Source organism: Callithrix jacchus, chromosome 9 (assembly GCF_049354715.1).
Source record: "Callithrix jacchus isolate 240 chromosome 9, calJac240_pri, whole genome shotgun sequence".
In the NCBI taxonomy this organism is placed as follows: domain Eukaryota; kingdom Metazoa; phylum Chordata; class Mammalia; order Primates; family Cebidae; genus Callithrix; species Callithrix jacchus.
In genome coordinates this window covers 123,519,349-123,541,955 of record NC_133510.1, presented here as the reverse complement: position 1 = coordinate 123,541,955, position 22,607 = coordinate 123,519,349, and the positions used below count along the sequence as shown (strand labels likewise).

The following is a 22,607-nucleotide window of genomic DNA, read 5'->3' as shown; positions in this document are numbered from 1 at the left end:
CTTGGCTCACCGCAATTCTCCTGCCTCAGCCGCCCGAGTAGCTGGGGCTACAGGCGCGCACCACCATGCCCAGCTAATTTTTGTATTTTTAGTAGAGACGGGGTTTCACCTTGTTGACCAGGATGGTCTTGATCTCTTGACCTCGTGATCCACCCTCCTCGACCTCCCAAAGTGCTGGGATTATAGGCATGAGCCACTGCACCCAGCCTCTAATATTTATTTGTTAAAGAAAATACAATGTCCATTAAATAAACACAAAGTTCCTTAAAGAAACAGTGTTGGACTAATGCCTTTTTAGCCTTAGCCCACCTGTACCCAGGTGATAAAAAATAATAAAAAAAAAGGGGGGGGAAGAAATAGTGTTGATTAAATAAAATATAATCCCCATACCATTCAAAGACAACCGTGTTAACATTTTAATTTATTTCCTTCTAGTTTTATTTCTAAATATATATATTTATACATTTTCTATTTTAACTTTTTTTTTTAAGATGGGGTTTCACCATGATGGCCAGGCTGGTCTTGAACTCCTGACCTCAGGTGATCCACCCACCTCAACCTCCCAAAGTGCTAGGATTACAGGCGTGAGCCATCGTGCCAGGCTCTATTTTATACATTTTTAGTATTTTACAAAATTTTCTTTTTTTTGTTTTGCCAATCAGTTTGAGCTTATGAGGTTGCTCAGGTTAGCCTTGAACTCATGACCTCGCCTTCACAAGCGCCACGACCTCCGGCGGGAGCCACTTTGGCCACCACAACATTTTTTTATTTTGAGACAGAGTCTTGCTCTGTCTCCCAGTCTGGAGTGCAGTGGCGTGATCTCGGTTCACCACAACCTCTTCCTCCTAGGTTCAAGTGATTCTCCTGTCTCAGCCTCCCAAGTAGCTGGGACGATAGACATGAGCCACTATGCCTGGCTAATTTTATATTTTTAGTAGAGATGAGTTTTCACCATGTTGGTCAGGCTGGTCTTGAATTCCTGACCTCAAGTGATCCATATGCCTCAGCCTCCCAAAGTCCTGAGATTACAGGTGTGAGCCACATGGTGCCTGACAATATTTTACTTTTTTTTTTTTTTAAGATGGGGTTTCACCGTGATGGTCAGGCTGGTCTTGAACTCCTGACCTCAGGTGATCCACCCACCTCGGCCTCCCAAAGTGCTAGGATTACAGGCATGAGCCACCGTGCCCGGCCTACAGTCGCCATCAAATTATTTCTCCAAAGTGTTACACTTCTGGCCAGGTGTGGTGGCTCACACCTGTAATCCCAGCACTTTGGGAGGCCAAGGTGGACAGACTGCTTAAGCCTAGGAGTTCAAGACCAGCCTGGCCAACATGATGAAACCCTGTTTCTACAAAAAATACAAACATTAGCTGGGCATGGTGGTACACACCTGTAGTCCCAGCTACTCGGGAGACTGAAGCAGGAAAATCACTTGAACCTGGGAGATGGAGGTTGCAGTGAGCCACTGCACTCCAGCCTGGGCGACAGAGGAACGCCATCTAAATAAAAAGTGTTACGCTTCTTTACCTCTCCATGCACAGTACCTGAGGCATCCTGTGTGTTTCATTAAGTATGAAGGGCACAGGCATTCTGGAGGGGGAGAAAAGATGGGAAAGGAAGGAGTTCTGCTTGGCAAAATTGGATGGGAACACCTAGAATCTAAGTTTCTACCTTTAGGGCTGGCTTGCAACTGTAATCCCAGCACTTTGGGAGGCCAAAGCAGAAGGAACGCTTGAGGCCAGGAATTCAAGACCAGCCTGGGCAACATAGCAAGACCCTCATCTCTACAACAGATTTTAAAATTAGCCAGGCGTGGTGGTGTGCACCTGTAGTCCCAGTTGCTGAGGAGGCTGATACTTGAGGATCACTTGAACCCTGGTATTCGAGGCCAAAGTGACCTATGATGATACCACTGCATACCAGCCTGTGAAATAGGGCGATAACTTGTCTCAAGTAAGCACAGAAACAAACATCTCTGCCTGTTTTGCTGTTAGCTCTCCCTTTTCCTTCCTTTTTTTTTTTGAGACAGAGTTTCACTCTGTTGCCCAGGCTGGAGTGCAGTGGCAGGATCTCGGCTCACTGCAATCTTCATTTGCCAGGTTCAAGCAATTCTCTTGCCTCAGCCTTCCAAGTAGCTGGGATTACAGGTGCGGGCCACCATGCTGGGATAATTTTTTGTGTTTATGTCTCAGCAGTGGAGCTACTGGGCTAAAGGAGATACCCATTTTCCAGGGTCTTAAAAACTGCTGTAGCCGGGCACGGTGGCTCAAGCCTGTAATCCCAGCATTTAGGGAGGCCGAGGCGAGTGGATCAGGAGGTCAAGAGATTGAGACCATCCTGGTCAACATGGTGAAACCCCATCTCTACCAAAAATACAAAAAATTAGCTGGGCATAGTGGCGCGTGCCTGTAATCCCAGCTACTCAGGAGGCTGAGGCAGGAGAATTGCCTGAACCCAGGAGGCGGAGGTTGCGGTGAGCCGAGATCGCGCCATTGCACTCCAGCCTGGGTAACAGGTGAAACTCCGTCTCAAAAAAAAAAAAAAAAACCGCTGTAAGCTGGGTGTGGTGCTCACGCCTGTAATCCTAGCATTTTGCCTAATTCTTGTATTTTTAGTAGAGACAGGGTTTCACCATGCTGGCCAGGCTGGTCTCGAACTCCTGACCTCGTGATCCGCCTGCCTCAGCTTCCCATAGTGCTGGGATGACAGGCGTGAGCTACCGTGCCTGGCCAAAGTGGTAAGTGTCTTTTCCAAGGTTATTTAACAGGTCAGTGGTATGGCTGAGCTTAGAACCAGGCAATCCAATTCCCTTTGCCCGATTTTGCATGATTGAACTCTCCTTTACAGGTAGAAAAATTAAGGCCTGGAAAGGTGATGTGAATTGCCCAAAGTCAGGGAAACAGCCCAGCCCAGATCACTGGATTCTTTCCACTGTGTTCCATCATTTGGTTACAGGGTGCTGATCTAGGGAATTGACACCTTAGGAACTTCAAAACACAGTCACAGAAAATCTTCCCGTAGTCCTTTTGGGTTACAGCAAGATTCAGAGCCTCTCAGAACCATGGCCTCAGCAGTGCGTCTCCCCTCCATACCTGAGTGCTGCCTGTCCATCTTCCCGCCTCCCCACCCCCTCACTCCATCTGTCTTAAAGGAAATAGCGGTTAAGCACTCACATGCCCAGACAGGGAGGAAGTCGGGCAACCCCAGTGCATGTTCAGCCACGGCTAGTCCACGATGAAGACCAGAAGCATTGAGCTCAAACATAAAGGACGTGAGACAAGGGAAGAAAAGTACCTGAAGAAGGCGAGAATACTGGGAAAGGCTGCAAAAAAAGCCGTGGAGAGGGAGATGATGCCCCAAAGAAGGGAACTAGGAATTGCCTGGTCTCCAAAGGTGAAAGAGCACCAGATACCCTGGGCTGAGCTCCCGCTTTAGTTTTCTTTCTTTCTTTATTTTTTGAGATGCAGTCTCGCCCTGTCGCCCTGGTTGGAAGTGCAGTGGCATGATCTCAGCTCACTGCAGCCTCTGTCTCCCGAGTTCAAGCGATTCTCCTGCCCCAGCCTTCTGAGTAGCTGGGATTACAGGCGTGCGCCACCATGCCTGGCTAATTTTTGTGTTTTTTTTTTTTTTATTGCATTTTAGGTTTGGGGGTACATGTGCAGAACATGCAAGACAGTTGCATAGGTACACACATGGCATTGTGTTTTGCTTCCTTTCTCCCCTTCACCCACATTTGGCATTTCTCCCCAGGCTATCCCTCCCCACCTTCCCCTCCCGCTGGCCCTCCCCTTAATTTTTGTATTTTAAGCAGAGATGGATTTTCACCATGTTGGCCAGGCTGGTCTTGAACTCCTGACCCCACCTGCCTTGGCCTCCCATAGTGCTAGGATTATAGGCGTGAGCCACCGGGCCCGGCTGCTACTTAAAAGCATTGTAGGGTGTCTGGTGGACTAGAAGTTCTAGCTAGTGCATTTTACATATGAGGTCTCTGAGGCACAGCAAGGAAGGCTCTTCCAAGGCCACAGAGCCGGCAAGACTGGGATTCTGCCATTGCCTGTGAGGTCTCATTCAGTTACATCGGCCCATCGTCTTTTGGCTGAAGGTCTGAGCTCCAGGAGGTGAGGATCTCAATCTGTCCTTTTTACTAGGAGGGCTCAGCTGTGCTCCTTGCTGATGTGGACCCAGATGCTGCTATGCCAAGAATGGAGAGGAAACTCATAGGATGGACAATTCCAGGAAGGCCAGATAATAGGTATTCATTTACCTGTCCATTCATCCATCCATTCATTCTAGGAAGGCCAGGATAGTAGGTATCCATCCATCCATCCGTTCATTCACCCATTCATTCCAGGAAGGCCAGGATAGTAGGAATCCATCCATTCATCCGTTCATCCATCCATTCATTCCAGGAAGGCCAGGATAGTAGGTATCCGTCCATCCATCCGTTCATCCATCCATTCATTCCAGGAAGGCCAGGATAGTAGGTATCCATCCATCCATCCGTTCATCCATCCATTCATTCCAGGAAGGCCAGGATAGTAGGTATCCATCCATTCATCCATTAATCCATCCATTCATTCCAGGAAGGCCAGGATAGTAGGTATCCGTCCATCCATCCGTTCATCCATCCATTCATTCCAGGAAGGCCAGGATAGTAGGTATCCATCCATCCATCCATCCATCCGTCCATCCATCTGTCTGTCCATCTGTGCATTCATCTATCCTTCTGTCTATCCACTGACTCATGGATATCCATCATCCATGTTAATACTCACCACTGATCACAGGGGCATGCTGGTTAAGACTGTGAGTTCTGAAACCAACTCTGAGTTAGAATACTGGCTTCACCACATACAACCTATGTGACTTTAAGTAAATTACCTAGCCTCTCTGTGACTTAGTTTCCTCATCTGAAAGTGCAGATAACAATATTGTATTTACCTCATAGAGTTGTTGTAAGCATTAAATGATTTAATCCATGTAAAGTACTTAGAACAGGCTGGGCCCAGTGGCTCACGATGGTAATCCCAGCACTTTGGGAGGCTGAGGCCAGTGGATCACTTGGGGTCATGAGTTCAAGACCAGCTTGGCCAACAGGGTGAAACCCCATCTCTACTAAAAAAAATACAAAAATTAGCTGGGCCTGGTGGCATGCGCCTATAATCCCAGCTATTTGGGAAGTTGAGATAGGAGAATAACTTGAACCCAGGAGGTGGAGGTTGTAGTGAGCTGAGATCATCCCACCATTGCACTGAGATTGAGCCACTGCACTCCAGCCTGGACAACAGAGTGAGAGTTCGTCTCAAAATATAAATAAATAAATAATGTACATAGTACTGGTTTATTTTTTAATTTAATTTAATTTTCTGTGAGACAGAGTCTCACTCTGCTGCCCAAGCTGGAGTGCAGTGACACAATCTCAGCTCACTGCAGCCTCCACCTCCCATTTTCAAGTGATTTTTGTGCCTCAGCCTCCTGAGGAGCTAGGATTACGGATGCCTTCCACCATGCTCAGCTAATTTTTGTATATTTAGTAGAGGGCTTTGCCATGTTGGCCAGGCTGATCTGTAATTCCTGACCTCAGATGATCTACCCACCTTAGCCTCCCAAAGTGCTTGGATTACAGGCGTGAGCCACCACGTTTGGCCATAAAGTGCTTAGATTTGGTTTATATATCACATTTTTTTTTTTTTTTTTAAACAGGGTCTCACTCTGTAGCCCAGGCTGGAGTGCAGTGGCAGGATCTCAGTTCATGGCAACCTCCACCTCTTGGGCTCAAGCAATCCCCCTTCAGCCTCCTGAGTAATTGAGACTACTGGTGTACACCACCACGCCTGGCTAATTTTTGTATTTTTTAGTAGAGAGGGGGTTTTACCATGTTACCCAAACTGGTCTCGAAATCCTGACCTCAAGCGATCCACCTGCCTTGGCCTCCCAAAGTGTTGGGATTACAGGCGTGAGCCACCGCACTCAGCCACATCACTTATTATTATTATTCAAGGAACGTGCTACATGAAACAGTGAGGTTCGAACAAGGTACCCTGGAATACAGAAGCAAGAGCAAACAGCTTGATGTGAGGCCCAAGTCAGGGAAAGTTCAGGTCCTTGTTCCTTGATTGGCTGTTTTCAGGGGTCTTTGGAGTCCAGAGATGAGAGGAGGAAAAATGCTCCCACCACCCGCCAGCTGTATAATATAAGGGATCCAGCCTGATGTTCCTTTAGAATCCACGCATTTCTCTAGCTGCTGGAGGTGTTGGTTGCTGACAGCTCACAGCTGAGTCCCTCTGTGGTTTGGCCACACTGAAGGGAGTCATCACTCCGAGGTCATAGCCCCTTCCCAGCGCAGCTCACATCCTTGGACTGGTCAGTACAGGTGTAAAGACTCAGCCTCCTCATCTCAACACAGAACAACTCTGACGGGTCATCTCAGCTTCAGAAGTCCCGACGGGGCTGGCCGAGGCCTCCGCTGAGACTGGATTACAGCACCACCCTTCCCTCTGCCCAATCCAGCTTCCTTCCTTTTCTTTGGTGGGTGTTGCTCCCACAAGCACCTCCTGATGAAGTTCTACATACCAGTCTCCATCTCTGAGTCTGCTTCCCAGAGAAGCCGACCTGTTGGATAGAGGATATAGCATCACTTCAAGGCTGTTTATTGTGTGTATGTGTGTGAGGGACCTCTTATGTAAACCATACCAGCTAGAATTTCTAGTCCAGACACCTTACAATTCTTTAAACTCCCAATAACAACCCAAAGGAACAGATGCTATTATTACTCTCATTTGCAGATCGAAAGATGAGAGGGTTTACCCAAAGACTCGGCTGGTATTTGGCAGAATGAGGATTCAAACCCAATAGTCAGGAACAGAGTCCATACACTTGACCTAGCTATTCTGCCTAATGAGGTTCTTGTTTTTGAGACAGTCTTGCTCTGTCACCCAGGTGGGAGTGCAGTGGTGTGATCTCGGCTTACTGCAAACTCCACCTCCTGAGTTCAAACGATTCTCCTGCCTCAGCCTCCTGAGTAGCTGGGATTACAGGCATGCGTCACCACGCCTGGCTAATTTTTGTATTTTTAGTAGGGGAGGTTCACCATGTTAGCCAAGCTGGTCTCAAACTCCTGACCTCAAGTGATCCAGCTGCCTCAGTCTCCCAAAGCGCTGGAATTACCAGGCATGAGCCACTGCACCTGGCCCTAATGGGGTTCTGACAAAATCCAGGAATTCAATGCAGGGTGGTGGACCTGTGAGTGTGTGAGTGAGGGAGGTGTGTACTTGTGGAGCCACACATATGCACACGTGTACTCATGTGTTCACTGTGAGTCTGACGGCGTGGATACATGCATGTGTTAACCAGTGCTCTGGTGACGTAATGATGGCTGAGCATGGATGGACGGATGTGCCCATGGAGTCCCCTCTCCAGGCCCCCACAGGATGCATCTCCTGGGTTTCTTCACCTTCCCCTTGGTACACAGGAGGCACGAGTGACCAGGAAGGGCCATGATTTGCATTCCAAAGCCCAGCTGCCACTTCCTTATTCCCACCATGTCTCCCAAGAGTAGTTAGGGTCTGGACTCTTTTTTTTTTTTCTGAGACAGAATCTTGCTCTGTAGCCCAGGCTGGAGTGCAGTGGTGTGATCTCAGCTCACTGCAACCTCCGCCTTTTGGGTTCAAGCGATTCTCCTGCCTCAGCCTCCTGAGTAGCTGGGATTACAGGCACGCACCACCATGCCCAGCTAATTTTTTTTTTTTTTTTGTATTTTTAGTAGAGACGGGGTTTCACCATGTTAGTCAGGCTGGTCTCAAACTCCTGACCTCGTGATCCCCCCTTTTCGGCCTCCCAAAATGCTGGGATTACAGGCATGAGCCACCAGGCCCTGCCTGGACTCTTAAAACAGCAAGCTGGGCCAGGCGCGGTGGCTCATGCCTGTAATCCCAGCACTTTGGAAGGCAAAGGTTGGCAGATCCCTTAAGGTCAGGAGTCCTCTGCTTCGCTCCCCTCTCCTTCTGTTTCTCTTTCTTTATTTGTTTCTTTCCTTCCTTCCTTCTTTCTTTCTGTTTTTTTTTTTTTTTTTTTTTTTGACAGAGTTTCCCTCTTGTGACCCACACTGGAGTGCAATGGCACAATCTCGGCTCACTGCAACCTCTGCCTCCCAGGTTCAAGTGATTCTCCTGCCTCAGCTTCCCGAATAGCTGGGATTACAGGTGCCTGCCACCATGTCCAGTTAATTTTTGTTTTGAACTTTCACTCTTGTTTCCCAGCCTGGAGTGCAATGGCACGATCTTGGCTCACTGCAACCTCCACCTCCCAGGTTGAAGTGATTCTCCTGTGAGCTCTGTTCTGGGAAGATATTTGCCACCTACATGTCTTTTATTTTATTAAAACAAAAGTAATAATTAGAAATGACTCTTCAGTATATACTGTTATTTTAATCAAGTAGCTGGGACTACAGGTGCATGCCACCATGCCCGGGTAATTTTTGTATTTTTAGTAGACATGGGGTTTCACTATGCACTATGTTGGCCAGCCTGGTCTTGAACTCCTGACCTTGTGATCTGCCCCACCTCAGCCTCCCAAAGTGCTGGGATTACAGGTGTGAGCCACCACACCGGCCAATTTTTGTATATTTAGTAGAGATGGGTTTTCACCATGTTGGCCAGGCTGGTCTCAAACTCCTGGGCACAAGTGATCCTCCTGCCTCAGCCTCCCAAAGTGCTGGAATTACAGGTATACACCACCGCACCATTTGTGGTAGTGTACACCAGTCTGTGCCCATTTTATAGACGAGGAGACTGAGCTCGGCAGTTTGAAGTAACTTGTCCCAGGTCACAGAGCAAGTAAGTAGCAAAACCGGATTTCAAATGCTGGTCTGCCTCCAGTGCTCCCTCTGCTACCCCCAGCTGCCTTGCTGTTTGGCCTAGAAGCTTTAGGGTTGTGGCAACTTGTCCTGTAAGCTCTGTTCTGTGTAGATACCTGCCGCTTACATGTCTTTCTCTCATGTTGCCTGCTCACAAGAGAATGTGTAGGGATTTGCAGGTGGTCAGATTTTATAGAAAAAAAATAGACATTTCCACATAGAAAGAAACACCAGTGAGACAGTTGAGACAGTTGAGCAGGGAGTTCTTGGAGGAAAATGGGAGGTTCAAAAGGCGATTAATGCTTCTGTCTGAAACTGTAAACAGATAGTTACTGGCTCTGACACCACCAGTGTGCAGACAAAAGGCAGACAGAAACAGAGCACCACAAGGAAGCTGGGCACAGACCACGCCCAGGGTGGAAATTAAATGTTTTCCTGAAAGCAGAAAGGAGAACCATAGTTACAGCCAAGCCATGACTCTAAGTCTGTGACTCCATGACTGTGTAAGTTCAGTGAGGAGAGGCCCTTAATTTGCACCTAGGCGTTGTTGTGAATCTTAAGGCCTTACTCGACATTCTCTCTTGACCTAAGTTTGTAAAACAAAAGCAATAATTAGAAATGACTCTCCAGCATATACTGTTATTTTAACCAAAGATATATATATATATATACACACACACACTATAGATACATCTATCTATCTCTAGATATCACACTATATATATATATATGTATTTTTTTATCATATATATGGAGAGAGAGAGAGAGATGTATGGCTGGGCACAGTGGCTCACATCTGTACTTTGGGAGGCCAAGGTGGGAGGATCACTTGAAGCCAGGTGTTGAAGATCAGCCTGGGCAACATAGCAAGACCCCTTCTCTACAGAGCAAAACAAATACACACACGCACACACACACACACACAAACACATTTTATATACAAATATAAATATATATTATATATTTTGGACAGAATCTCACTCTGTCACCCAAGCTGGAGTGCAGTGGCATGATCTCGGCTCACTGCAGCCTCTGCCTCCCAGGATCAAGCGATACCTCCTGAATAGCTGGGACTACATGTGCCACTGTGCCCAGCTAATTTTTGTATTCTTAGAAGAGACAGGGTTTCACCATATTGGCCAGGCTGGTCTCAAACTGCTGACCTCATGATCCGTCTGCCTAGGCCTCCCAAAGTGCTGGGATTATAGGCGTGAATCATTGCACCTGGCATATATATATGTGTATACACATACACATATATATATACGTATATGTGTATATATATATACGTGTGTGTGTGTATATATATATGTATATATGTATGGAGAGAGAGAGAGAGAGAGGGAGGCCGGGCGCGGTGGCTCAAGCCTGTAATCCCAGCACTTTGGGAGGCTGAGGCAGGTGGATCACGAGGTCAAAAGATTGAGATCATCCTGGTCAACATGGTGAAACACCGTCTCTACTAAAAATACAAAAAATTAGCTGGGCATGGTGGCGTGTGCCTGTAATCCCAGCTACTCAGGAGGCTGAGGCAGGAGAATTGCCCGAATCCAGAAGGTGGAGGTTGCGGTGAGCCGAGATCACACCATTGCACTCCAGCCTGGGTAAAAAAAAAAAAAAAAAAAGAGAGAGAGAGAGAGATTGAGGAGGGGGGCTGGGCGTGGTGGTTCATGCCTGTAATCCCAGTACTCTGGGAGGCCAAGGCAGGTAAATCACCTGAGGTCAGGAGTTCGAGATCAGCCTGACCAGTATGGTGAAACCCTGTCTTTATTAAAAATACAAAAATTAGCCAGGCGTGGTGGTGTGTGCCTGTAGTCTCAGCTACTCAGGAGGCTGAGGCAGGAGAATTGCTTGAACCAAGGAGGCGGAGGCTGCTGTGAACCAAGATTGTGCCACTGCACTCTGGCCTGGGTGAAAGAACGAGACTCCTCAAAAAATAAAATAATATAAAATAAATAAATATATATATGGAGAGACAGAGAGAGGGCACACATTGGCACACTGGCACATTGTTGGCAAGTTTCCTCAGCATTCTTGGTTGTAAATGACAGAAAACTCAACTCACTGATGCAAACAAAGCAAATCATCATCATCATTATTATTATTTACTGACTTAACAGCTGGATCAAGGAGGTCAAAGATTCCATTTCATGTCTTTACCATGTCTTGGCTCTGCTTTCTTCTGTGGCTTCAATCTCAGACAGACACTCTCTTCCCCAGGGTGACAAGAAGGCTCTCAGAAGCTCCACCCATGCTTTTTCCTGTTGGTTAAAAAAGAGTGCCTCTTTCCAGAAAAAATCTCAAGTCTCCCACTGATTGGTTCCCATTGGGTCACATGCCTGTTCTTCCACCAATCCTTGTGGCTGGGCTAGATCCCAGGCCCAACCCTGGAGCCAAAGGTGGGTGGAATAAGCTCCATCCCAGATACAGGAACTGATATTGGGGGAGGGGGAGTTCCCCAGGGAAAACTGGGGTGCTGTTTCAAGAAGAGTCATGTTCACCATCTGGTAGTTGCTGCCTCTCTGTTAACTAAGCTTAATGAGAGGCTGTCATCAGGAATAATAATAACCAATAACGGTAATGACGGCAACACTTACTGAGCACTCGCTATGTGCCAAGCATTGCTCTATGCCTTATATATGCGATCATATTCATTCCACACAACAGCTCATGTTCCTTTTTCTTTTTTTTGAGATGGAGTTTTTGCTCTTGCTGCTCAGGGTGGAGTTTAGTGGCACGATCTCGGCTCACCACAACCTCCACCTCCTGGGTTCAAGTGATTCTCCTGCCTCAGCCTCCTGAGTAGCTGGGACTACAGGCACATGCCACCACGCCTGGCTAATTTTTGTATTTTTTAGTAGAGACAGGGTTTCACTATGTTGGCCAGGCTTGTCTCGAACTCCTGACCTCGTGATCCACCTGCCTCAAACTCCTGAGCTCAGGCAACTGCCCGCCTCGGCCTCCCAAAGTGCTGGGATTATAGGTGTGCCACTGTGCCTGGCCATGTTTATTTCTTATCCTCATCTCACTTCATCAATGGACAAATTGACAGAGACATGAAGGAACTGGCCCAAGTTTACACAGAAAATAAGGAGTGGAGTCAGGACGTTCTTTCCAAATTCTGCGCTTTAGTTCTTCCGGGAACTACACTCAGAGCTGATCTATCTCTCAGAATTGCCGGCCTTGTGCCAATGAGGAAGCCCTGAGCCTTCTAAAGGACCACCCTGCGAGGTTAACCAGTGTGGGATGACAGATATCATCTGGATGCTCATGAGGATTTGTCCTGGAGCAGCACCTGGACACTGAGAGGTGTGACAACAAGGCAAGTCTGATCCAAGGATCACCGTGGACTCCGGAGCTGAGGTTCCTCAGTAGCCCTGCTTGCCTCCCCGCAGGAGTGGAGGAGAAAGAGTGCAACGCAGAGAGAAGTGCTAGGACTGAGCCCCACCTGCTGCTAACCAGTTGTTATGTGTCTTGAAAAAAGTCCTTTAAAATATTTGTTGTTGGGTGTGGTGGCTCACACCTGTAATTCCGGCACTTTGGGAGGCTGAGGCAGGCGGATTGCCTGAGGTTGGGAATTCAAGACCAGCCTGACCAACATGGAGAAACCCCATCTCTACTAAAAATACAAAATAATTCTTGCTTGTCACCCAGCTGGTGCTCCTGAGGTTAGTTCTCTCCTTTCCATATTGCCCTCCTTCTCCATTCCCCAGCCTTAGCAGGAGCAAGGCAAGAGAGAAAGGAAAGGATCTTTTATCTTTTCCTAGCGGGCTTGATGGGATCTCCTCCCCTCCTCCTCCTCTGCCCAGCATCTATAATAGCACAAAAGGAGTACCAAACCTCGCGTCGTGTTCCTGGGTTTGAGTCCCAGCTCAGCCGTCCTTTTCCTAGGCTTGTGACCTTGGATAAGTCCCTGTCACCCTCTGCAGCTAAAGAACATACCTCCCTCCCCGAGTCTGATGAAAACACCCTCAGTAAACGTGCCTGGCACATGGTTTGTTTATTTCCTGGGTCTGAAACAGTAAAAGGGACAGAGCTGGGTAGGTCGTGCTGCCTTGGGCAGAGCTTTGGTCAGCAGAGGGGCCCGGCTTCACTCCACTTCCCATCTCCTGAATAATTCATGAGAAACAAAATAACTGGGCCAGACCTGGGCCCTCCCTCCTCCTGTCGTGAAGGCAGAAAAGTTTCTAATTACAGATCAGCCGCCCAGGCTCCCCGGGGCCCCTGGGCGCTGCACACAGGGGGCATTTATGGGAAGAGACCATGTAGGGGAGAGGTTCCATCCCAGCCCCTTTCCAGAAGAAACTCAACTCCTTTTGAAATTGTAGCCTTGGCCTGCTAAGGCCCAGGGAAGGACTGGGGAAAGAAGCTTAGAAGAGGAAGAGAAAACCCTGCCGAGGGGTCAGAGAGAAGTGCCCAGAAAAAAACGTCAGGTCAAGGAGGAGCTCTGGGGAAGTCCTGATCAGAGGAATACACAGGCCATCAGGGGAGAGGTTTGCTCAAGTCCCGTGGAAAGCACGACAAAGCTGGGCTTCAAAAGGAAGATGTCCAACGAAAATCCAGATGGAAGGAATAAGATCTAGAGTTCTACAGTACAGTGGAGACACTAGAGTTAATAATTTGTTTTAGAGTTCAAAATTGCTTGGCCGGTAGTGCTGGCTCATGCCTGTAATCCCAACACTTTGTGAGGCTGAGGCAGGCGGATCACCTGATGTCAGGAGTTTGAAAACAGCCTGGCCAACATGGTGAAAAACCCCGTCTCTACTAAAAAAATACAAAAATTAGCCAGGTGTGGTGGTGTGCGCCTGTAATCCCAGCTACCTGGGAGTCTGAGGCAGGAGAATCGAATGAACCCAGGAGGTGGAAGTTGCAGTGAGCTGAGATCACGCCACTGCACTCCGGCCTGGGCCACAGAGTGAGATTCCATCTCAAAGAAGAAGAAGTAGAAAAAGAACAAGAACAACAGGAAGAAGAAGAAGGAGGAGGAGGAGGAAGAGGAAGAAGAGGAGGCGGAAGAAGAAACAATTGCTGGAGGAGAGGAACTGGGATGTCCCCACATGAAGAAGGGGTGAATATTTGGGTTGATGGATGTCCCAGTTATCTTGATTTGATCGTTACACATTGCATGTATGTATCAAAATACCACACGTGCCTCCAAAATATGTACAATTATCATGTATTACTTAAAAAAAAAAAGGAAGATGTCTTGACTCCAAAACCACAGTCACTCAGTTACACTACAATTTCCTCATTTATGTATAAAATGGGGAGATGCCCAACACCTACCTTACAGCATTATTGAGGAGTTATATGAGATAATATATGTAAAGTGCTTAGAATACTGCCTCGCACATAAACTAAAAATATATATTAGTAGTTGTAGAGTTATTTTTTATATCATGCTTCCTCCATAGAGTGGTCAGTAAAGGGTGAAGAGAAGATTCAGGGAGGTTGTCAGAGAGGGGAACACTGATTGTGAGGTAGTTTAGTGTAGTGATTATGGTAAGGAGCCCATACATAATACCGTAATAAATAATAAGAAAAGAGGCCAGCTTGGCCAGCACGGTAGCTAACGCCTGTAATCCCAGCACTTTGGGAGGCTTAGGCGGGCAGATCATGAGGTCAAGAGATGGAGACCATCCTGGCCAACATGGTGAAACCCGTTGTTTACTAAAATACAAAAATTAACTGGGCATGGTGGCAGGTACCTGTAATCCCCGCTACTTGGGAGGCTGAGGCCAGAAAATCGCTTGAACCTGGGAGGCAGAGGTTGCAGTGAGCTGAGATTGAAAGACTTTACCTCCAAAAGAAAAAAAAAAAAAGAAGCCAGGTGTGGTGGCTGATGCCTGTAATCCTAGTACTTTGGGAGGCTGAGGTGGGCAGATTGCTTGAGTTCAGGATTTCAAGACCAGCCAGGGCAACATGGTGAAACTCCATCCCTACTAAAACTACAAAAATTAGCCAGGCCTGGTGGAGGGTGCCTGTAGCCCCAGCTACTTGGGAAACTGAGACATGAGAATTGCTTGAACCCAAGGGGTGAAAGTTGAAGACAGCCAAGACGGTGCCACTGCACTCCAGCCTGGGCAACAGAACGTGACTCTGTCTGAAAAAAAGGCCGGGGACGGTGGCTCACGGCTGTAATTCCAGCACTTTGGGAGGCCAGGTGGGCAGATCATGAGGTCAGGAGTTCGAGAACAGCCTGGTCAATATAGTGAAACCCCGTCTCTACTAAAAATACAAAAACTAGCTGGGCGTGGTGGCCTGCACCTGTAGTCTCAGCTACACTGGAGGCTGAGGCAGAAGTATCACTTGAACCCAGGAGGCAGATGTTGCAGCTGAGCCGAGATCATGCCACTGCACTCTAGCATGGACGACAGCGGGAGACTCTATCTCAGAAGCAAAATAAAATAAAATAGAGGCCAGGTGCAGTGTGGTGGCTCATGCCTATAATCCAGCACTTTGGGAAGCTGAGGTGGGTGAATTGCTTGAGTCCAGGTGTCCGAGACCAGCCTGGGCAACATAGTAAGACCCTATCTCTACAAAAAATACAAAAACTAACTGAGCATTGTGGTGGTTGCCTTAATCCCAACTACTTGGGAGTCTGAGGTGGGAGGATCGCTTGAGCCTGAGGAGAGGCATAGGCTGCAGTGAGCCAAGATTGTGCCACTGCTCTCCAGTTTGGGTGACAGAGTGAGAACCTGTGTCAAAAAAAATTTAAATAGTAAGCACTACAGAGCTAAGTTGCCTGGGTTCGAATCTCAATTCTGCCTCTTACTAGCTGTGTGACCTTGGGCAACTTTGCTGCAGGTCTCCGAGCTCCTATTCACCATCTATAATAAACAGCAGCCACGGCAGTTAATGGAGAGTGGTGAACAAAATGGCCAAGGTCCCTGTCCTCATGGAGCTTACAGTCTAGCAGGAAGGGCATACTAAGCAAGAGCACTTATTGCATGCCAGCTGTGTGCAGGTTCTGTGCACTCTGCAGACATTCTTTCAATGAAATTTCACAGAATCCACCCCTGTTTTATAGAGGAAGAGGGTGAAACTCAAAGAGGTCACAAGCAGAGAGAGGATTTAGAACTGAGAGATCACTCCACAGTATGGATGAATCACCATATTAGCATGGTGAGCGAAAAAAGCCAGATGCAAACGAATACACATTGTATGATTTCATTTATATGAAACTCTAGAAAATGCAAACTAACTTATAGTGACAGAAAGCAGATCAGGGGTTGTGTGGGACGGGGGTGGGCCGGGCATTCACTGCAAAGAGCCTGAGGAACCTACTTGGGGAGATGGAAATGTTTTCCATCTGACAGTGATACTAGTTACATGGGTGTATGCATTTGTCAATGTTCATTGAACTGGACACTTAAAATGTGTGCATTTTCCTGCATGTAAATTACACCTCAATGAAGCCAATCTTTTTAAGGGGGTGGGGAAGATATACCAGACTCCAGAGCCCTGCAACCCTTCTTACGTTATTCAAGTGTCCGATTTCAAGTTCATTTGTGGGCAGAAATTGTATCAGGTTCATCTTTAGGTCCTTCCCTCACTTCTCAGCCCAAGGGCCTAGCAAAATTCTTTTTTTTTTTTCTTTTTTTTTTTTTGAGATGGAGTCTGACTCTGTTGCCCAGGCTGGAGTGCAGTGGCGCAGTCTTGGGTCAATGCAACCTCCGCACCACCCTCCACCGGGTTCAAGAGACTCTCCTACCTCAGCTTCCCAAATGGCTGGGATTATAGGTGCCCACTACCACACCTGCCTAATTTGTGTATTTTTAGTAAAGACGGGTTTCACTATGTTAGCCAAGTTGGTCTCGAACACCTGACCTCAGGTAATTTGTCCACCTCGGCCTCCCAAAGTTTTGAGATTACAGGTGTGAGCCACCGTGCCCAGCCAAAATTCTTAAACCCAGTAGTTCAGATTATCAAATATACCCTAGGCATCTTCTTTGTCCTGGGTGCCGAGGTCACAGAGCAATCGGTCTAGTGGGGAACACAGAAGGGAAAGGCCAAATAGACACAGTACGGTGGGGGGGGGGGCGTAAATGTGCTGGTGGAGTAAACAGGTCATTACTGGGCCTCAGCAATGAATCCTGCATAGAGCCTGGAACTTGGGATGTGAAACTCTCAAGCTCTTCAATCCACCGCCTGCATTTAAATCTCCACCCAACTGCTTGCTGTGTGACTTTGGGTGACTCCTTCAGCCTGCTAAACCTCAGTTCCCATCTCTGGAAAATGGAGATCACAGTAGTTCTAATCTAGAATGTTGTTATGAGAATTAAAGACAGAAAATGTGAAATGTTTAGCGTGGTAGGCATAGGAAGGACTCCATAATTAACAGCCATTCTTACCGGGATTGAAGAGCAGGGAGGTGGAGAGAGGCACACAGGGTGTGTGCGCGTGTAGCGGGTTCACTACCCAACCTGAGGTGGGAGAGCGCTGAGAGGAACTTTCCCAGAGAGGTGATACTAGGAGGAGGAATTGGCTCATTTAAGTGGCCATGGAGGCAGTACCGAGAGGGAACAGCCTGGAGCAAATGCTCAATAAATATTTGCTCAATAAATAAAAAAATAGAGACTGTGCAAAACCTGCCTGTAACCAAGGAGACAGAGAGGGCTTGCCAGAGTAGACTGGGGGGTCCTCAGGAGGCGGGGCCTGGTGGCCCCACAGGCAGACTCCACACTTTCCTAGCCTGGCCCGACCCCACCCTGCGCCCTGCCCAGTTCCCCTGATACCTTTGGACAGCCCCAGACCTGAGGCCTGGAACCCATGGGAGGAGGAACGGTGGAGAGGGCCGGCGGGACAGGGGTCCTCGAGGACCTTCTCCCTCTAAGGAGAATGGGCCAAGTCCCCGCAAGGCGCCTCCCGCGCCCCCGTTGTCCGAGCCACAAAGGGCCAGGATCAATGGAAGGCGGGAGCGGCCAAGGGGCCTCCTCTTTGTGCGGCTGTCTCAGGCCTGTTTGCGCCGCCGTCTCCGCGCCCCCATTGATCAGGCATGTGGAAAGATTCCGCCTCCCGGGCTCCCTTTGTGGCCGCGTTGCCAGGCTGCGCCCGGCGTGACTACACCGCGCAGGGCGCACCGCCTGCAGTGGGCACAGGGCTGCGAGACCGGGCGGGATCCCAGGAAGGCAGGGTGGTCAGATTTAGCAAGTAAAAATACAGGACGTCCAGTTAAATGTGAATTTCTGATAAATAACAAACAAAAGCAAAATTTAAATAAATAAATAAAGTATAAGTATGTCCCAAACACTGCATGGGACATACTTATACTGAAAAAGTATTTGTTGATGATCTGAAATTTCAACTTAACTAGGCATCCTGTTTTATCTGGCACCCTTTGAGGCGGAAGCTGAATACATCTCCATTGCCTAGCACTTACATTACCCCCAACTTCGGTGGTTGAGGTTTTGTTTGCTGCCTTGCTTTTTGTTTTTGTTTGTGGTCATATTTGCATACCCCGAACTACTATTTAGATACAAATTTTCTTTAAATACATTTATTTTTTAAAAACTTACCCTGGCAGAGCGTGGTGGCTCAAGCCTGTAATCCCAGCATTGTGGGTGGCCACGGGGGAATGATTGCTTGAAGCCAGCAGTTCAAGACCAGCTTGTGCAACAAAGCAAGATCCCCTCTTACAAAACGAAACAAAAAACTCCCTTAATCTATTAACGATGATTTATTGATGCATACTGCATATACATTAACTTGAACAAATATGAAATGTACCTGTTGATACATTTTTGCCTACAAGGACACTGGTGTGATCACACCTACATCAAGATATAGAATATTCCAGGCTGGGCGAGGTGGCTCATGCCTGTAATCCCAGCACTTTGGGAGGCCGAGGTGGGCAAATCACTTGAAGTCAGGAGTTCGAGACTAGCCTGGCCAACAAGGTGAAACTCCCTCTCTACTAAAAATACAAAAATTAGCCAGGTACGGTGGTGGGTGCCTGTAATCCCAGATACTCAGGAGGCTGAGGCAGGAGAATTGCTTGAACCTGGGAGGCGGAGATTGCAGTGAACCAAAGTGGTGTCATTGCACTCCAGCTTGGGTGACAGAACAAGACTCCGTCTAAAAAAAAATATATATATATATAGCATAGTCCCATCACCCCAGAAAGTTCCCTGGGGTCCCTGGACAGTATCCACCTCCCCACTGGCAGCCATAGATTTGCTTTAGCTGTTTGTGGACTCTTATAGTATAATATGTACACCTGAGTCTAGCTTCTTTCCCTCAATATTGTTTCTGAGGATGGGCATGTGGCTCACCCCTGTAATCTCAGCACTTTGGAAGGCCCAGGCAGGCAGATCAGGATCGCCTGAGGGCAGGAGTTTGACACCAGCCTGGCCAATATGGCGAAACTCCGTCTCTACAAAAATACAAAAACTAGCCGGGTGTGGTGGCAGGTGCCTGAAATCCTAGCTACTCGGGAGGCTGAGATGGGAGAATCACTTGAACCCAGGAGGCGGAGGTTGCAGTGAGCCGAGATCATGCCACCGCATTCCAGCCTGGGCTACAGAGAGAGACTCCATCTCAAAGACAAACGCGCAAAAAAATGTCTGTGATTTGTCCCCATTGTAGGTTGACAAGTGGTTTGCTGCCTGTCGCTGCTGGCTGAGAATTCCGTTACATGGCTGTTACATGGTTTGTTCCTCTCTTCTCTTGTTGATGGGTGTCTCACTTGTTTCCAGTTTTTGCTGTTATGAGTAAAGCTTCTATGACCATACTTGCACTGGTGACTGTATGAACTTAAACATATTTAACCTAAGCAACACTATTTGTGAATCACGAGCTTAAAATGCTACTTGAATTTTTTTTTCTCCTGCACATTAAATATATAACGATGACACATGTTTCTGGGAACATCTTTCGACCAAGCTCACCTTTTGCACTGTCAATGGCCACATACCAAACTGCAGAATAGACGTTAAGGGAACACTGGCTTGGGGTAGATCCTGAGCAAGTGGGTCAGTTCCTCTGGGCCTTGGTTTCTTCATCTGTGCAATGGGGATGGTAATGTTAATTATCTCATAGAGTGACTGGAAAGGCAAAATGGGGTAATACCTTATAAAAGGGCCAGCCATGGTGGCACACATTTGTAATCCCAGCTACTCAGGAGACTGGGGCAGGAAGAGTCGCCTGAGCTCAGGAGTTCAAGATCAGCCTGGGCAACATAGTGAGACCCCCTTCTTTTTTTTTTTTTAGACGGAGTTTCGCTCTTGTTGCCTAGGCTGGAGTGCAATGGTGCGATCTCAGTTCACCGCAACCTCTGCCTCCAGGTTCAAGCAATCCTCCTGCCTCAGCCTCCCGAGTAGCTGGGATTACAGGCATGTGCCACCACACCCTGCTAATTTTGTATTTTTAGTAAAAATGGGGTTTCTCCATGTTGGTCAGGCTGGTCTTGAACTCCCAACCTCAGGAGATCTGCCCGCCTTCGCCTTCCAAAGTGTTGGGATTACAGGTGTGAGCCACTGCCCGGCTTTTTTTTTTTTTTTTTTTTTTTTTTTTTGAGACAGACTCTCACTCTGTTGCCCAGGTTGGAGTGCAGTGGCATAATCTTGGCTCACTGCAACCTCTGCCTCTCGGGTTCAAGCGATTTTTCTGCCTTCAGCCTCACAAGTAGCTGGGGATACAGGTGCCCGCTACCACACCCAGGTAATTTTTGTATTTTTTTCAGTAGAGACAGGGTTTCACCATATTGGCCAGGCTGGTCTTGAACTCCTGACCTTGTGATCCACCCACCTCGGCCTCCCAAAGTGCTGGGATTCCAGGTGTGAGCCACCATTCCTGGCCTGTGAGGCCCCTTCTCAAAAAAAAAAAAAAACAAACAAACAAACAAAAAAAGGATACAGCACAGCACAGGGCTGACACATAGTGGGTGCCATACACGGGGCAGGGGAGAGCTACTAATCAGTGTTCGATTGGCAGTAGCAATGGAACTGGCTATGTTAGATACCTGTTCTCATTCTATTCTCATTTCAACCCTTTGAGGTAGCTACTGTTATTATCAACCTATTTTACAGATTAGGAAACCAAGGCTCTGAGAGGCAGTCACTTGCCTAAGATGGCATAGTAAGTGGCAAAGGCACCACCCAGTGTGTTTTTCAGAGCCCAAGGGGGCAGGAGGGACCAATGAAGCTGTCATGCCTGGAGATGAGAATGGGTTAGACAGGAGGAGGAGCTGGGTACCTTCTTCCTACCTCTGCGTCCCCAATTCGCACCCAGCTTGAAGGCAAGCAGGTTTCTCTTCGGAGGGTGGGAGGAGCTGGCCTGGACCTTTCTAGGAGACGCCAAGCCTTCCAGCCAACGGGCAGGTGGGAGGACAGGCAGGGCAAGTCTGACGGGGTGAGGGGGGAACAGAGAAAGCCGGAAGCCAGAGGAAAAGCCTGGCCTCCTGTAGCCACAGCCGCTGGGCAGAGCCCAGCCTCGCTACCTGCCATCCGAAGGGCACGGGAACTGCTGATCTCAGGCGATTAGCATAACAATCCCTGATCCAGCGTCCTCGGGTCCCAAAGCTGGGTCTGCACAATCCCATTTCAAGCCAGCTCTTTCTTTAGCTGGTTAATTAGGGAGGGCACCGCCTACTTAAAGGGCCCCATACACAGGGCCCTGGCTGGAGCTGGGAGCAGGAGAGGGCCTGACAATACCTTCAGTCCTGGCAAGTGTGGGTGATTCCATAGTGCTTCACCCCAGGACGGGCAAAAAGGCTGCTCTCAGCAGGGGTTTCATCAGCCTCCTGTTTCCATTCTCCAAAGCCCGATTAGCACACAAGGATAGATGTTGCCTGTTCACAGCTTATGCCAGTGCTTGACACAGAATAGGTGCTCAAATATAACTTTTAAAAGAAGTAACTGGGCCAGGCGCAGTGGCTCATGCCTGTAATCCTAGCACTTTGGGAGGCCAATGTGGGAGGATCACTTGAGTTCGAGACCAGCCTGGCTAACAGGGCAAAACCTCGTCTGTACTAACAACACAAACATTAGCCAAGCATGGTGGCACACACCTGTAATTCTCATCTACTTGGGAGGCTGAGGCCTGATAATCGCTTGAACCCAGGAGGTGGAGGTTGAAGATTGTGCCACTGCACTCCATCCTGGGTGACAGAGCAAGACTCTGTCTCAAAAAATAAAAATAAAATAAAATAAATTATCCAAGTGTGGTGGTGCATGCCTGTGGTCCCAGCTGCTTGGCAGGCTGAGGCTTCAGTAAGCCGTGATCGTGCCACTGCATTTGTCACAAAAATAAATAAAATAAATAACTGAAGCCTAGAGCCCATGGTCCAGAACTCAGGACTCTATCAACTCATATAATGAGGCTCCAGGTTGGATGCTAACAGAGGGCACAGGGGCAGCCCCAGCCTTGCAGGTCCCTCAGGGTCCTAAGCCCTTCCTTCCCCTTCCCACAGCCTCCTGGCACTGGAAGTCCAAGAGGGCACTTGGATTAGAGTAGGCAGAACACAATCTTGGGGATGAGATCGAGAATAGAGCTGGGTTAGAATTCTGGCTCTGCTGCTCACTAGCTGTGTGATCTTGAGGAAGTTTCTTAACCTCTCTGAGGCTGTTTTCTCTTCTGTAATTCGGGATGATCAAAACCTGCTTCAAAGGTTATTTAAAAGTATTGGTTAAAATACCGTATGAGAGCATCTGCCACACAGAGTTGGGGCTGAGGGAACAGGAATGCTCCCTCTTCTGTAGAAATATCCACTGCCTTTCCACTAGCATGGCTAATGTTCCCCGGTGCCCAT

General features: G+C 48.0%; 1 long non-coding RNA gene across 2 annotated transcripts; it reads right to left on the bottom strand.

The window, feature by feature from the left end:
- Nucleotides 1-5,975: 5,975 nt before the first annotated feature.
- LOC118144510 (uncharacterized) lies at nucleotides 5,976-21,388 on the bottom strand. Of its 2 annotated transcripts, none has more exons than XR_013522159.1 (4): nucleotides 21,064-21,388; nucleotides 19,747-19,860; nucleotides 11,018-11,118; nucleotides 5,976-6,615 (listed from the first exon to the last, which is right to left on the bottom strand). It is a non-coding gene; the product is annotated as an uncharacterized LOC118144510 (long non-coding RNA). The 2 variants fall into 2 exon arrangements; XR_013522160.1 differs by lacking the exon at nucleotides 5,976-6,615 and adding an exon at nucleotides 8,035-9,443.
- Between the last annotated feature and the right edge of the window lie 1,219 nt (nucleotides 21,389-22,607).